This window comes from Miscanthus floridulus, chromosome 6, assembly GCF_019320115.1.
Source record: "Miscanthus floridulus cultivar M001 chromosome 6, ASM1932011v1, whole genome shotgun sequence".
NCBI classification, from domain to species: domain Eukaryota; kingdom Viridiplantae; phylum Streptophyta; class Magnoliopsida; order Poales; family Poaceae; genus Miscanthus; species Miscanthus floridulus.
Window position 1 is genome coordinate 103,731,315 of NC_089585.1, and position 17,101 is coordinate 103,748,415.

Genomic DNA, 17,101 nt, shown 5'->3' on the forward strand with positions numbered 1-17,101 from the left:
CACACGGCCACACGGAGCAACGACAGCGGGATCAGGGCCTGGGATCAGGGCCTGTTTGCAATACGGGATTTTTTCCATTTCTGTGTTTTTTTTTAAATTAAACTGATTTCTGTGAAATTCCTGTGTGATTCCTATCAAATTCCTGCGTTCCAGGCCCTCAGTGTGAGTGATCCGGCCGGTACCAGTACAAGACACGTGGCTCCAGGAACTGACCCCACGCACGGGCGCGGCCCGGCCCTTTTTGTCTTCCACAGGCCTTCTCCAATCTCAGGTCATATAGAGGGTAATAATTAATTAGTAGCGTTAACCGAGGCCCCGGGATCCCAAAATAGTAATTAACTTTTGCCCTGCGCGGGACCCTCGCGGTTCCCCCACGGCCCTGGCTATCGCCCCTGACGTGTGGGCCCGCAAAACAATCTTCCCCGGCCGACCCTTTTGCTTTTCCTGCCACGTATCTCGCACTTTTTGTGGGGCCATTTCTTATTGGGTTAATTGGATCTATGTTATTATAATTTTCTTCGTTTCTAAAGAATGACATTACTATTCGCCTATTTGAAAGCACGTCATTATAATTCTTCGTTTTCCACAAAAATGCCACTGAATACGTATGGACACAGTCTGAGCCCAGCTGCAGGCGTATACGAAGACGTATACTTCATCTCCCTGTCACTAACACGTGGCCCCGCATGTCATCTTCCTCTTCCTCATCTCTCTCCGGCTCTCTCTCCATCCCAAAGCGGCCACGGTGGGCGCTACCGGCGGCGGCGACTGCGGGCTTGCGGGCGAGCCGACGAGCCGCTGTCGTGACCCCGCGCGCCACTGCTCGGCGTGCTGCTGCTGCTCGGCGTGCTGCTGGCCTTCCCCGACGGCGGACGCCTCCTCCTCCATGGCCGGCGTCCGGTGGACCTCCTCCTCCATGGATACGGCAGGCACGGTCCCATCCCCGTCCCCGCGAGCTCCAGCAGGCACGGCCCCTTCCCCGCCCTAGCCCAGGCCGCTGCTGCTGCTCGCCCACTTGCTCGCCCGCAGCGCTGCTCGGCGTGCTGCTGCTGCTCACCGTGGCCGTATAATGGCGTATAATGGCGGGCTGCCGTGAGAGAGAGAGTCGGAGAGGGAGTGCTTGTGAAGCCGATGGAAGCAGCGGAAGGGCACAAGATAGCTTGTGCGAGGAGATCGACGAGCTCAGGTCGACCCCGGCAATGGCGGCGGCGTGCTTGGTGGAGGCGCTGGAGCAAGGAGGGCTTGTGTTGCTGCTGTTGCTCGCGGCTTGGAGATCCCATCTCCCCGAGCATGGCTATCACCTCCTCCCCGAGGCCGAGCTCCTCGAAGCTCTCGATGGCCTCGACCCTCTTCCCCTTCCCCTGCTACGAGCTTCGCTCTGCGGCCCTCGAGGCGGGCCTCGGGACGCCAGGGGACGAGGCGTCCTTGAGGTGGCGGAGGCGGAGGCGCTCGAGGAGGAGCTCGTGCCGCGGAGGGGGAGCGGGAGTGGAGGTGGGGGCGGCGGTGGAGAGGGCGGCGCGGAGGAGGCGAACCGGAAAGGGGACAGGTGAAAGGTCCTAATATGGCTAGAGAGAGGGTGAATAGCATATTAAAAATTCTATAAATCAACTAGAGCAATTTGATTAGTAAGACAAATAGCGAAATGCAAACTTGCTCTAGCTCTACGAGGGTTGCAAGTCACCTATCCAATAATTCTAGTTGCAATGATTACTAGACACACAACTTGCTATGATACTACTCACTAAGAGCTCTCAATCTTGCTACACTAAAGAACTTCACTAAGCAAACTAAAATAGCAAAGCAAGTTCTCAAATCTAGTTACACTAAAGAGCTTGCTACAACTAGTTTACAAGAATATAAATAAGTGAGTAGGATGGTTATACCGCCGTATAGAGGGATGAACCAATCATAAGATGGGGATTAAGATGGGGATTAAGCCAATCACCAGGAGAATGCAAATGACAAGAGACAACCAATTTTTCTCCCGAGATTCACGTGCTTGCCAACACGCTAGTCCCCGTTGTGTCGACCAACACTTCGTGGTTCGGTGGCTAAGAGGTGTTTCACAAACCTCGTCCACACGATTGAACACCGCAAGAACCTACCCACAAGTGTGGTAACTCAATGACACAAGCAATTTACTAGAGTTACCTTTCAGCACTCCGCCGGGGAAGGTACAACTCCCCTCACAATCACCGAGGGCGGCCACGAACAATCACCAACTCGTGCCGATCCTCCACCGCTGCACCAAGCCGTCTAGGTGGTGGCAACCACCAAGAGTAACAAGTGAAATCCGCAGCGCAACACGAATACCAAGTGCCTCTAGATGTAATCACTCAAGCAATGCACTTGGATTCTCTCCCAATCTCACAATGATGATGAATCAATGATGGAGATGAGTGAGAGATGTTTGGTTAAGCTCACAAGGTTGCTATGTCAATGAAAATGTGCAAGAGAGTGAGCTAGAACCGACCATGGGGCTTAAATAGAAGCCCCCACGAAATAGAGCCGTTGTACCCCTTCACTGGGTACTGATCGGGGTGACCGAACGCTCTGGTCCTGTTGACCGGACGCTGGATCCAGTGTCCGATCGCGCCGATGTAAGCCACGTGTCTTTCTGAGTTAAACCTGAGCCGCCAGATCTCAATGGCTACTAACTGACCGGACGCTCCGGCAAAACTGACCGGACGCTATAGCCTCAGCGTCCGGTCGTTTACAGTAAGCTCCCCGAGGCGGTTTTTCACGACCGGACGCGTCCGATCCACCTCGATTGAACATAGCCCAGCGTCCGGTGCATTACCCTAGTCACTGTGCAGCCATGTCATCATGACCGGACGCTGCCTTCCAGCGTCCGGTCACATGACCGACGCTAGGTCTTCACTACCTTGCCTGACCGGACGTGCCAGTCCACACAAGACCAGCGTTTGGTCACTGTAGAAACATCGCGACTGACTCTCTTTCTTTTCTATCTCCTTCACCCTTGCTCAAATATGCCAACCACCAAGTGTATCACCTTGTGCATATGTGTTAGCATATTTTTACAAATATTTTCAAGGGTGTTAGCACTCCACTAGATCCTAAATGCATATGCAATGAATTAGAGCATCTAGTGGCACTTTGATAACCGCATTTCGATACGAGTTTTACTCCTCTTAATAGTACGGCTATCTATCCTAAATGTGATCATACTCACTAAGTGTTTTGATCACTAAAACAAAATGGCTCCTACATTTTATACCTTTGCCTTGAGCCTTTTGTTTTCTCTTTCTTCTTTTTCAAGTTTAAGCATTTGACCATCACCATTGTCATGATCTTCGCCATTGCTTCATCACTTGGAGTAGTGCTACCTATCTCATAATCACTTTGATAAACTAGGTTAGCACTTAGGGTTTCATCAATTAACCAAAACCAAACTGGAGCATTCAATCTCCTCATTTTTGGTAATTGATGACAACCCTTACATAAAGATACGAAATAAGATTCAATTGAATTCATGTTGCTTGCCCAAGCATATTTACCATGTGTAAAGAATATGGACAAGTTTCATGAACTCCAAATGATAGCAATTGCTCCCCCTATATATGTGCTAAGAGTTTGGATTGTAGCTTGCACATATGCTTAGATAGGAAATATAGGAGACAATTTCTACCATATGATACTAAGGTATAAGAGATGGACCTTTGAAGCATGATACCAATCGGAGTGCACCAATATACCATCCTTAGCACCATTAGTAACTAGACATACACAAAACTAGAATACCCTGTGAGATCAGCATTACATGCAAGGGTCTAGTTTCCATAGAATAAACATAAGTCTAGTTACTTTAGCCTATGCATGATAGTTTTCATTTCAACATTCAAACATACAACTAGCATACACCACACAAGCATAGATATTGAAATTAAAGACTTGTGCCATGCAAGCAAATATATGAAATGTTCATTTAAATGCATCATACAAGTTTATGAGCTTGCTCCCCCCTACTTGTGTGATCAAAATTTTAATTAATCCCTTTCCTTTATCATATAAGTACTCCCCTATCACTCATATCTTTGTTTCTCTCCCCCTTTGTCAATAATTAGCACAAAAGGTGAGTTCAAATTATAGATAGGTTGGGGTGAAACCATGTGAAATGAGGATCATTTTCCAATTTGGTTCAATCTAGATTACTTACAAAAGATATTTAACTTGGTTTGATCCAAGGACAAGCTTCTTCACACCTCTAAATAAGGGTTATGTAACACCCCGATGTTATGCCAGCATTTAGGCACTGCAAATCATGCATATTATGCATCATCAAGTATCCTAATCATACATGCCTAATCATGTAAATAATAACTGAAACCCTGCTTCGAAACATATGAAACATGCTCGCGAAACATGAATGTTGCATACACTTGTTTAGAGTTATTTTTGCCCAAATTATGCTTGCTAGGTTAGTAAAACATGTTTGGCTATGATTGTAAATCATCTAGAATTATTTAGCACAATTTTTGGAGCAAAGTTTGTATTTAAATTATTGCCAAATTTTGCTTTAAAAATAATTCTTTAAAATTTGGGTTTTGAATTAATATTGAGTTTAATTTGGTAATCAAAATCTATTTGGAATTTGACTTTGGTCATAAAAGCAAAGTTGTAGATATTGAAAAATGGAACAAATTTCATTTTTACACCAATTTGTGAAAATGCTTTTAAATGGCTCAAAATGGGATTTGAGTTCTGTTTATTTGAGAAATAAAAAAGAAAATTATTTCATTTTCGCTTAACAGGCCGCTGCCCCGCTTCTCGGCCCACGGCCAAAGCCGGCTCGGCCTGCCACCACGCCTGCCGCTCGCCCGCCCCGCGTCTAGCCGAGCCCACCTCGCGCGCCCGACCTATCTCCGCGCTACGCCGCGCCGTTCCCGCGTGCCGCGTCCCGACCAGCGCTAGAGGGCGACCGCCGCGTGGCGGCCATGCGCCGGTGAAAGCTCTAGTTTGGTTTTGGTTAATTGATGAAACCCTAAGTGCTAACCTAGTTTATCAAGATGATTATGAGATAGGTAGCACCACTCCAAGTGATGAAGCAATGGCAAAGATCATGAAAATGGTGATGGCATGGTGATGGTCAAATGCTTAAACTTGGAAAAGAAGAAAGAGAAAAACAAAAGGCTCAAGGCAAAGGTATAAAATGTAGGAGCCATTTTGTTTTAGTGATCAAGACACTTAGTGAGTGTGATCACATTTAGGATAGATAGCCGTACTATTAAGAGGAGTGAAACTCGTATCGGAATGCGGTTATCAAAGTGCCACTAGATGCTCTAACTCATTGCATATGCATTTAGGATCTAGTGGAGTGCTAACACCCTTGATAATATTTGTGAAAATATGCTAACATATGTGCACAAGGTGTTTGCAGGGTTGAGATGGGTTTGGGTCCCTCTCTCCCTTCCGCCGAGCTTGCTCGGCGGGATTCGACGCTTTCAGGAAAATGAAATGTCTATTTTCTATTGCGCCGGATGCAAAATTCTTGGTGGTTGGCACACTTGAGCAAGGGTGAAGAAGTTAGAGTTGAAATGGAGTTGGTCGAAATGATGCTGGCGTCGGTCTACTGATCGGACGCTGGGTCACTCAGCGACCGGACGCTGAAAGGCTGTGTCCGGTCGAGCTAGCAGAGAGGTCGCCAGTTTCGGTGTTGCACCGGACGCTGGACCTGAGATGCACCGGACGCTGGTTTCTGCGTCTGGTCAAACTGACGGGTCTGCACAGTGGCTAAGGGTTGAGCACCGGACGCTGGCTGCGTCCGGTCAAGGTGGACCGGACGCGTCCGGTCGAAAAAACATGCCTCGGGGAGCTTACTGGAAACGACCGGACGCTGGGGCTTCAACGTCCGGTCAGTTTTGATCGGAGCGTCCGGTCAACTTCGTAGCCGTTGAAATCTGACGAACAGCGTTTGAAGCTGGTGACGCGTGGCGTCCATTGGGCGACCGGACGCTGAGGGCCAGCGTCCGGTCGGTATGACCGGAGCGTCCGGTCAGAGCGTGTTTTGCCCAGTGAAGGGGTACAACGGCTCTATTTGATGGGGGCTCTATTTATAGCCCCATGGCCGGCTCAAGGGACAACTCTTGCACATTTTCATTGACATAACAACCTTGTGAGCTTAGCCAAAGCCCTCCCACTCATCTCCATCATTGATCCATCATCATTGTGAGATTGGGAGAGAATCCAAGTGCATTGCTTGAGTGATTGCATCTAGAGGCACTTGGTATTCGTGTTGCACTGCGGATTTCGCTTGTTTCTCTTGGTGGTTGCCACCACCTAGACGGTTGGAGCAGCGGTGAAGGATCGGCACGAGTTGGTGATTGTTCGTGGCCGTCTTCGGTGATTGTGAGGGGAGTTGTACCTTCCTCGGCGGAGCGCCGAAAGGTAACTCTAGTAAATTGCTCGTGTCATTGAGTTACCTCACTTGTGGGTCGGTTCTTGCGGTGTCCAATCGTGTGGATGAGGTTTGTGAAACACCTCTTAGCCGCCGAACCACCAAGTGTTGGTCGACACAACGGGGACGTAGCGTGTTGGCAAGCACGTGAACCTCGGGAGAAAATCGATTGTCTCTCTTCTTTGTCATTCTCCCGGTGATTGGCTATATATTCATCTTGTGATTGGTTCATCCCCTACACGTCGGTATAATCACTCTACTCACTCATTTACATTCTTGCAAACTAGTTGATACAAGCTCTTTAGTGTAATTAGAATTGAGAGCTTGCTTTATTATTTACATTCATCTAGTTGAGCTCTTTAGAGTAGCAAGGTTGAGAGCTCTTAGTGAGTATTTACATAGCTAGTTTGTGTGCCTAAGTATTCATTACAACTAGAATTGTTGGATAGGTGGCTTACAACCCTTGTAGAGCTAGAGCAAGTTTGCATTACGCTATTTGTCATACTAATCAAATTGCTCTAGTTGATTTATAGATTTTTAAATAGTCTATTCACCCCCCCTCTAGCCATATTAGGACCTTTCAGCCGGCGATGCCCGCCGCGCGGCAGCCACGGCCTGCCTCCGCCTCCACGTGCTCGCCTTCATCTGCTGAGCCCGCGGCGCTCCCCTCTTCACTCTCCCACGCTGCCTCTCTGCTTCGCCCGCACGAGCTCTGCTCTCTCGCCACCGAGCGCCACCGCAGCCCCGCCAGAAAAATTTGCTGCCAGTGCTCTACCACTGCCCACAATCAAGCACTCATAGCTCTGCCTCGCTCTTCGGCACCTGGTGCTCGCGGTTGTGACACCTTTTGAGCCAAGGTAGAGCGTTTTGCGCGTTTCGCCGCCGTTAGTCATGGCGCCGCCGTGCTCGGCCGCCGTGGAACGCGTCCTCCTTTCCTCCTCCATCCTTTTGAGTTGCCTGCTCAGGTTCAGCACAATCTTGTGGACCCCGCGCGCTCGCCCGCTTGCCCGGACCCGGCCGGCAACGGCCGCCGGCCCACTGGCAGTGCCCGCGCCGCCGTGGCGTCTAGAACGCCGCCGTGGCGTGGCTCCTTCGCCCGGCCGAGCTGGGCCAGGATGGCTTGGGCCGAAGCCCCGAGCCAGGCCGCCGCCCTCCCCTTCGCTCGGTCTGCGCAGGCCGAATATGGCCGTGGGCCAGTTGTTTCCACGGGCCGGCCCAGTAGTAATAGGAAAATTTCATTTTCAGTTTTCTTTTATTATTTGGAAAGAGAAATGCTTTGGAAAATGTTTGTATACTCAAATTTGCTCCAAATTTGTTGAAACAAATTTTGCTAGGTTCCTTGTCACCAGATCTACATGATAAAAATATTGCATGTCATTTTTGAGATACTTTTCTGTAGAGCTTTAATTAATTCTTGATATTGCTGATATCTTGTAAAATGGTTAGTAAATCCTATATGTATCAGAAAAATATGATTCCAAGTTTGTTACTCTTCTTGTGTAATGTACTTCCTAGGAAAAATATGTGTCATGCATGTACTATAGAAAAATTATGAGGTGTAGTTCAAGTGCCTTTAATGGCTGATTTTTGTTATTTTTGCTAGAGAGCAAAATTTGTATAAAACATGTATGTGATAATTTTTGTACAGTGATGATTTGTTGTATAGAACATAGTAAAAATATTTTATCTGTTGTTTGACACTTTTCATAGTACAAAGTATTTTCATGTTCATAATCATGTCATAGCTTGTTATTTTTGTGTAGGCTAATCCACTCATTCAAATACCATAAAAATCTGATGGTAGACTACTTAGGGTAGTACTGTGCTATGGTAATTTTCTAAGATTTTTCTAAGCTATAAAAATAGATGTTGCTATTCAAACCTATTATTAATTAGGGTTTAATCAAGTGTTGCTTTGTGTATGCTTAAGAAAGTAGTGAAGCTTTTGTGTATCTTTGAAGCATTTAATAAGATGTGTTGACTTAGCATATTAGTAGTAGAAGAGAATACAGTAGATGACATGTGCTTGTAGTATATGTTCTTGGATGATGTTGACTACCTTGCATTCAAGCATATCCATTGTGTTCATTTCACCCGATGCACTTTTTGCATAAGCACTTACGCACATGCATCATACAGGATCGCAAACCAAGAACCCAGTCGTCATACCCGAGGAGCAGCTCAAGGTGCAGCCGCAGGAAGTGACCGAAGCCGACAAGGAGGACATTGAGGAACTTTCGGAGTGCCCCGATCACTGCCCGAGCTCCTTCGAGAGAGGCAAGCCCCGGAGCATTTTCTCCCCGGTTTGCAATTATTAATTAAATGCTTTACTTTAATTGATGCGTTACGTTCAGGAGTTGTTTGCAACTGTTGCTGCATTATACCTTGTCTACCTTTGTTATACTATATCCTTGTTACCCTGATATCCGCAGTCGAGTCAATGCTTAGCTGGCTTAGACCGGTAGAAGTCAGGTGATTTTCTGTCACTTGCGAGCTATAAGTGGTTACCTGGATCTGCTTGGATGACTATGAAGTCATGGTATAACTAAGTGTTAAATGAAGTTGAGACTGGACGGAGACTTCTAGAGTTTTGAACTATAGTGCTTTCTGTCTATATCGATTAAGGACCGACCGTTGTTGGGCCTCGAGTCATGTTGAACACATGCCTTACATTTAGCTGGCCGAATAAAGTACCTTTCGACCGCGAAGCTGGGAGACTATTCGGGCCGAGTAGATTGCCCGCAGCGCACTGTGCCGGAGCAGGTGTGGTAGGACATGGGGGCGAGATGATAAGACCAAAGTGCAGTCGGTCGGCCCCCGGGTACATGTGGTTCCTGGCAAACTCGAGATTCCTGGATAGTTGACTCGGTGACTGATACCTCACTTTAGCGGGTGAGTGAGGTTTGTGTAAGGAATAAATCACCAGCTGGTTAGGAATCGATTCGAATCGCCATCGCTCCTGGATAGTGAGCACTTGACTTGAGTTACTTCATCGTAGTAATGTTGATGGAACACTTGGACAGTTATAATGAATATGACATTATGGAAGTTGATTAATGATCATGGGTTATCATTATTTGCTTAATCACATGTTTGCTCTAGTATAGGTGCAAATCTAGTCGACAGGTTAATAATAATTAACTTGACAATAATGCTTTTGTAAAGGTTCTTGAAATGCTAAAATGCCTCTTTTTGCAAATGAGTCAGCTACCCTACTATAAAGCCCTTCATAATCCTTGGTGTCACTTATTTTCGGTTATGTCGGGTAAGTCTAGCTGAGTACCTTCTCGTACTCAGGGTTTTATTCCCACTTGTTGCAGATGGGCAGATATATTACGGCTATTGTATCAACTGTCTTTATCCTGCGATGGGTGATGCTTAGGATCATGGGCATGGTCATTCCTTACGTCTCGTCTGATGCCTTTGTTGGAGATGATCATTAGCTGGCACTGTATTTGAACTCTGTGTGAGTGTGTGTGGTTTTGAACAAATGGCTTCCGCTACTTCTATTTGAACTCGTTTTGTAATAACTATGTTTAAACTCTGATATATCTGTGATGCGAACTTTTATGTAATATGTGATGGTGACCGCTAAACTTATTATGATCTTGGCTGGGATGTGAGTTGGTTTGAAATCCTTCATGATTTCACGGACTACCGGGTTATACGGGCTTAAGTTTGCTAAATCGTCTGCTGTGGCAGATGATTTTCTTACTTAATTTCGTATAATTGGTCGGTTCTGTTATAGTTATCTTGTACCATGTTGAGTTAAACACTTATAGCTTATTTTCTAGATCAAACACTAGGTTTACAAGCCCACAACCATGTCATATGCTACCACTAGATCATTTCAAACATACAAGCAATAGTGGTACCATACAAGCATCAAATTCATTTGATTTTCATGAATGAGCCTATTCAAATGTGAAATATGTCTAGATGCACTAATCATGTCTTTAGCAATGATGTATGCCATGCCAATCAACTTTTACCTTAGATTGCTCGAAGAAGAGGCATGTCATATAATTGGGGATGCATCAACACATATTGGAGAAGTCAAGTATATTCAATTTATTCTTTAGCTTGCAAAACCTCTTCTCATCAAGTGGCTTGGTGAAGATATCGGCAAGTTGATCTTCGGTGCCCACATTCTCAATGCAAATGTCCCCTTTTTGTTGGTAATCTCTTATGAAATGATGGCAGACATCAATATGCTTTGTTCTTGAGTGTTGAATCGGTTTGTTGGTGAGCTTTACGGTACTTTCATTGTCACATAGCAATGGCACATGCTTGAACTTAATTCCAAAGTCACTTAAGGTAGCATTCATCCAAAGCAATCGAGCACAACAACTACCGGCCGAAATGTACTCCACTTCGGCGGTTGAAAGTGCTACACTATTTTGCTTCTTTGATAACCAAGACACAAGTGATCTTCCCAATAGTTGACATGTGCCCGATGTGCTCTTTCTCTCAATTTTGTATCCCGTATAATCGGAATCCGAATATCCAATTAACTCAAATCTTGCTTCTTTGGGATACCATAATCTAACATATTGTGTATGCTTCAAGTACCTCAATATTCTCTTAGTTGCCTTTAAATGACTTTCTCTTGGTGATGCTTGAAATCTAGCACACATGCATACACTAAACATCACATCTGGCCTTGATGCGGTCACATAGAGTAGGCTTCCAATCATGGACCGATATATCTTTTGATCTACTATGTTGCCACTAGCATCACTATCCAAGCTTTCACTTGTCCCCATTGGTGTACTAATAGCTTTAGCATCATCCATTCCAAACTTCTTGAGTATGTCCTTGATATACTTGCCTTGACTCACAAATGTGCCATTCTTCATTTGCTTGATTTGAAGACCAATAAAGTAACTAAGCTCTCTAATCATTGACATCTCAAACTTATTAGCCATCATTTTGCCAAACTCCTCACAAAATTCTTGATTTATTGACCCAAAAATGATACATCAACATAGATTTGCATTACAAATAAGTCATTTCCAAGCTTCTTGGTGAAGAGAGTGGTGTCAACCTTTCCCATCTTGAATCTCTTAGAGAGTAGGAAGTCCCTCAATCTCTCATACCATGCTCTAGGTGCTTGCCTTAATCCATACAAAGCATTTCTCAACTTGTACACATGGTTGGGTTTCTTTTCATCTTCAAAATCGGAAGGTTGCTCAACATACACAAGCTCATTGATGTACCCATTGAGAAATGTACTCTTTACATCTATTTGGTACAACTTGATGTTGTGGGCACAAACATAGGCTAGCAAGATCCTAATTGCTTCCAATCTTGCAACCAGGGCATATGTTTCTTCAAAGTCAAGATCTTCAACTTGAGTGTAACCTTGAGCCACTAATCTTGCTTTGTTCCTTATCACTATCCTATCTTGATCTTGCTTGTTCTAAAAGACCCACTTGGTTCCAATCACATTATGACCCTTAGGCCTCTCAACTAACTTCCATACTTGGTTTCTTGTGAAGTTGTTTAGCTCTTCATGCATAGCATTGACCCAATCAACATCATTCAAAGCTTCATCTATCTTCTTAGGTTCAATGAATGACACAAATGAGAAGTGCTCACAAAATGATGCCAATCTTGATCTAGTTTGCACTCCCCTTGAAATATCACCAATGATAGTGTCCAATAGATGATCTCTTGCAACATTGATTGGTTGGAGCAATGAGAACCACTAGCTTGCACATTTGAGTTAGAGAGTACTTGATTCTTGTCATCTTCAACATCAATCACCACTCTAGGCCTTAACTCACCAATGTCTATGTTTTTCATTGTATTGACCAATTGAGTGCCTCTTACATCATCTAGATTCTCATTTTTCTCTTGGAAACTATTTATTTCATCAAATTCCACATCATGAACCTCCTCAAGAGTACCACTAGCCAAATTCCAAACTCAATAAGCCTTGCTAGTAGTGGAGTAACCGAGCAAGAAACTTTCATCATATTTCTTCTCAAACTTACTCAATCTAGTGCCTTTCTTCAATATATAGCATTTGCAACCAAAAACCCAAAAGTATGCTATGTTGGGCTTTCTTCCATTCAATAGCTCATAAGGTGTTTTCTTCATCATAGGGTGACAATAGAGTCGGTTGCTATAATAGCAAGCCGTGTTGATTGCTTCGTCCTAGAATGAATGACTCACATTGTACTCACGCAACATTGATCTTGCCATATCAATTAAGGTTCTATTCTTTCTTTCAACTAGCCCATTTGATTGAGGAGTATACTTAGCCGAGAATTGATGTCTAATTCCAAATTCATCACATAACTCATCAATTCTAGTGTTCTTGAACTCACTTTCATTGTCACTTCTAACTTTTTTTATTGTTGTTTCAAACTCATTGTGAATACCCTTGACAAAAGATTTGAATGTTGTAAACACATCACTCTTGTCAACAAGAAATAACACCCATATGTATCTAGTGAAATCATCCACAATCACAAATCCATATTTATTTCCATCAATGATAGTGTATGTGGTTGGTCCAAATAAGTCCATGTGCATCAACTCAAATGCCTTGGATGTGCTCATCATGCTCTTCTTAGGATGTGTGTTACCAACTTACTTTCTGGCTTGACATGCACTACATAACTTATCCTTCTCAAATGTGACATCTTTTAGGCCTCTAACTAAGTTATGCTTAATCAACTTATTTAATTGTTTCATTCCAACGTGACCAAGCCTTCTATGCCATAACCAATCCATGCTAGACTTAGTGATCAAACATGTTGACAATTGAGCTTCTCTAGTATTAAAATCAACTAAGTATAGATTCTCATATCTAAATCCTTTGAATATCAAGTTAGAGCCATCTACACTTATGATCTCTACATCATCCACACCAAATATGCACTTGAAACTAAGATCACACAATTAAGCTACCGACAATAGATTGAAGTTCAAGCTCTCTACTAGTAGCACATTGAAAATGCTCAAGTCATTGGATATTGCAATCTTACCAAGCCCTTTGACCTTGTCTTTGCCATTGTCACCAAATGTGATACTATCAAACCAATTGCTCTTGTTTTCATTGATTAAATTGAACATTCTTGAATCACCGGTCATGTGTTATGTGCACCCACTATCAAGCACCCAATGCCTTTCTCCGGCTTTATAATTTACCTACAAAAGAAGATCAATTCTTTTTAGGTACCCAAGCTTGCTTGGGTCTTTGTAGGTTAGTCACCAAGGTCTTTGATACCCAAATGGCCTTCTTTTTTAGGCCCACAATTGGTGTACCAATGAACTTAGCCTTCACACCGTTGACACCCTTATAAAGTATGTAACAAGAATCCAATTTGATTGAGGATATATTAGGTAGCTTGTTCTTGTTAGTCTTGCAATTTTGCTCTATATGCCCAACTTGCTTGCATCTGTTACAAAACCGATCATTGCCCTTCACAAAACTAGCTTTGGGAGTGACAAAGGTCGCCTTGCCTTTTTTGGAGGTATAGCCTAATCCCTCTTTGTTGAGAGAAAACCTTTGGCTACCCAAGCACCTTAGCAAGCGGGCATCTCCACCATAGGCATTGCCTAAGGTACGAGTGAGCTCATTCATTTCCTTCTTAGGGTCTCATTCTCCACTTTTAGTGAGTTTTCATAAGTGAGACCATCACTCAAGGGTGAAGTGGAAGTGGTAGCGCTACAAGAAGTATTAGTGGGAACAACAAAAATAGATTCATTAATAAGATCACATGTTAGTCCTACATCACATGATATGATCACTTGCTCCTTCTTGGCTTCTTCCACTTTGCCTTGCTCAATGAGAGACGAGTGAGCCTTTTCAAGCTTAGAGTGAGCTTTGCCAAGCTTCTCGTGGGCTTCCATTAGCCTCTCATGAGTAGCATTAAGCTCATCAAAGGATTGCTCAAGAAATTTTACTTTATTGCGCAATTCTTTGTACTCCTTTCTTTTCATCTCATTATAAGTGTGCACTTGCTCACACATGTCCAAGAGCTTCTCCTTGGTGTACTCCTCATCATCATCATTATCATTCCTACAAGAGTCACTTTCACATTCATCATCACCACTCTCATCATATTTTACCTTGGTAGGCTTTGCCATGAGACATGTCGATGAAATATCGAAGATGGAGAGCTTCTTGTTGATGGTAATGCTTGCTAGTGCTCTCTTGATAGATTTCTTGTCATCATCACTAGAGCTATCACCATCCGAGGAACCATCACTATCCCAAGTGACAACATAGCCTCCACCCTTCTTCTTCTTTTGGAAGGTCATTCTCTTCTTCTTCTCCTTCCCTTCTTTCTTATCATCCTTGTGCTTCTTCTTCTCATTCTCATCATTGTCACTATTATATGGACAATTTGCTACTACATGATCGGGGCTCTTGTAATTGTAGTATCTTCTCATATACACTTTCTTCTTGGTATGATCTCTTCTCTTTCTTGCACCATAGTCCTTCCTCTTCATGAATTTTCCCATCTTACGCACAAAGAGTGCCATAGCTTCATCATTAATATCACTAAGATCATCATCATCACTTGATTCTTTCTTAAACTTGCCCTTGTTCTTTGATGATGATGAGCTAGCCTTGAATGCTATGCTTTTCTTCTTCTTGTCTTCTTTTTCCTTCTTGTCATCCTTGTCATCCCCTTCCTTTCCACACGGTATGTCTCTTGTGTCATGACATCACCTAGTACTTGGTTGGAGGTAATATCCTTCAATCCTCCTCTTATGATTAGCAATCTTAACATATCAAATCTTGGAGGTAGGCACATCAAGAACCAATGAGAGACATCATCATCTTTGATCTTCTCTCCCAAAGCCTTCAAGTCATTGATAATTACTTACAATCGATGAAACATCTCTGGAATGCTCTTATCTTTCTTTATCTTGAAGCTTGTCAATTTGTCCTTGAGAATGTATAACTTGGCACTCTTCACCGCCGGTGTGCCCTCATAAGTTTTCTCCAATCTTGTCCACACCTCATTTGCTCTTTCACAATCCTTGATTTGCTCAAACACATTGGAATCAATTGTATTGTATATGGTGTTGAGAGCTATTGTGTTGCATTGCTTGTTAGTCTTATCTTGGTTGGTGGGATTGTCGGGATCAATGATAGCATAATCATTCTCGGTCACTTCCCATACTTGATCATTGATTGAACCAAGATACATCCTCATCTTTCTCTTCCAATAATCATAGCATGTGCCATAAAAAACGGTAGTTTACCCCCTACATGGTTGAACACAACTTGAGCCATAATTTAACATCGAGGTTGTTAAGCCTTCAATCAAACGGTGACCACAACTCCGATACCACTTGAAAGGTCTTAATATGGCTAAAGAGAGGGTGAATAGTCTATTAAAAATTCTACAAATCAACTAGAGCAATTTGATTAGTAAGACAAATAGCGAAATGCAAATTTGCTCTAGCTCTATGAGGGTTGCAAGTCACCTATCCAATAATTCTAGTTGTAATGATTACTAGACATACAACTTGTTATGATACTACTCACTAAGAGCTCTCAATCTTGCTACACTAAAGAGCTTCACTAAGCAAACTAAAATAGCAAAACAAGCTCTCAAATCTAATTACACTAAAGAGCTTGCTACAACTAGTTTACAAGAATATAAATGAGTGAGTAGGATTATTATACCGCCATGTAGAGTGATGAACCAATCATAAGATAAGGATTAAGCCAATCACCGGGAGAATGCAAATGACAAGAGACAATCGATTTTTCTCCCGAGGTTCACGTGCTTGTCAACACGCTAGTCCCTGTTGTGTCGACCAACACTTGGTGGTTCGGCGGCTAAGAGGTGGTTCACAAACCTTGTCCACATGATTGGACACCGCAAGAACCTACCCACAAGTGAGGTAACTCAATAACACGAGCAATTTACTAGAGTTACCTTTCGGCACTCCGTCGGAGAAGGTACAACTCCTCTCACAATCACGAGGGCGGCCACGAACAACCACCAACTCGTGCCGACCCTCCACCGCTGCACTAAGCCGTCTAGGTGGTGGCAACCACCAAGAGTAACAAGCGAAATCCGTAGCGTAACACGAATACCAAGTGCCTCTAGATGCAATCACTAAAGCAATGCACTTGGATTCTCTCCCAATCTCACAATGATGATGAATCAATGATGGAGATGAGTGGAAGGTGTTTGGTTAAGCTCACAAGGTTGCTATGTCAATGAAAATATGCAAGAGAGTGAGCTAGAACCGACCAAGGGGCTTAAATAGAAGCCCCCATGAAATAGAGCCGTTGTACCCCTTCACTGGATACTGATCGGGGTGACCGCACGCTCCGGTCCTGTTGACCGGATGCTGGATCCAGCGTCCGGTCGCCCGATGTAAGCCACGTGTCATTCTGAGTTAAACCTGAGCCGCCAGATCTCAACAACTATTAACTGACCGGACGCTCCGGCAAAACTGACCGGACGCTATAGCCTCAGCGTCCGATCGTTTACAGTAAGCTCCCCGAGGTGGTTTTTCACGACCGGACGCGTCCGGTCCACCTCGATCGGACACAGCCCAGCGTCCGGTGCATGACCTTAGTCACTGTGCAGCCACGTCATCATGATCGGACGCTGCCTTCCAGCGTCCGGTCACACAGAGACTCAGCGTCCGGTCACATGATCGACGCTAGGTCTTCACTGCCTTGCCTGACCGGACGCG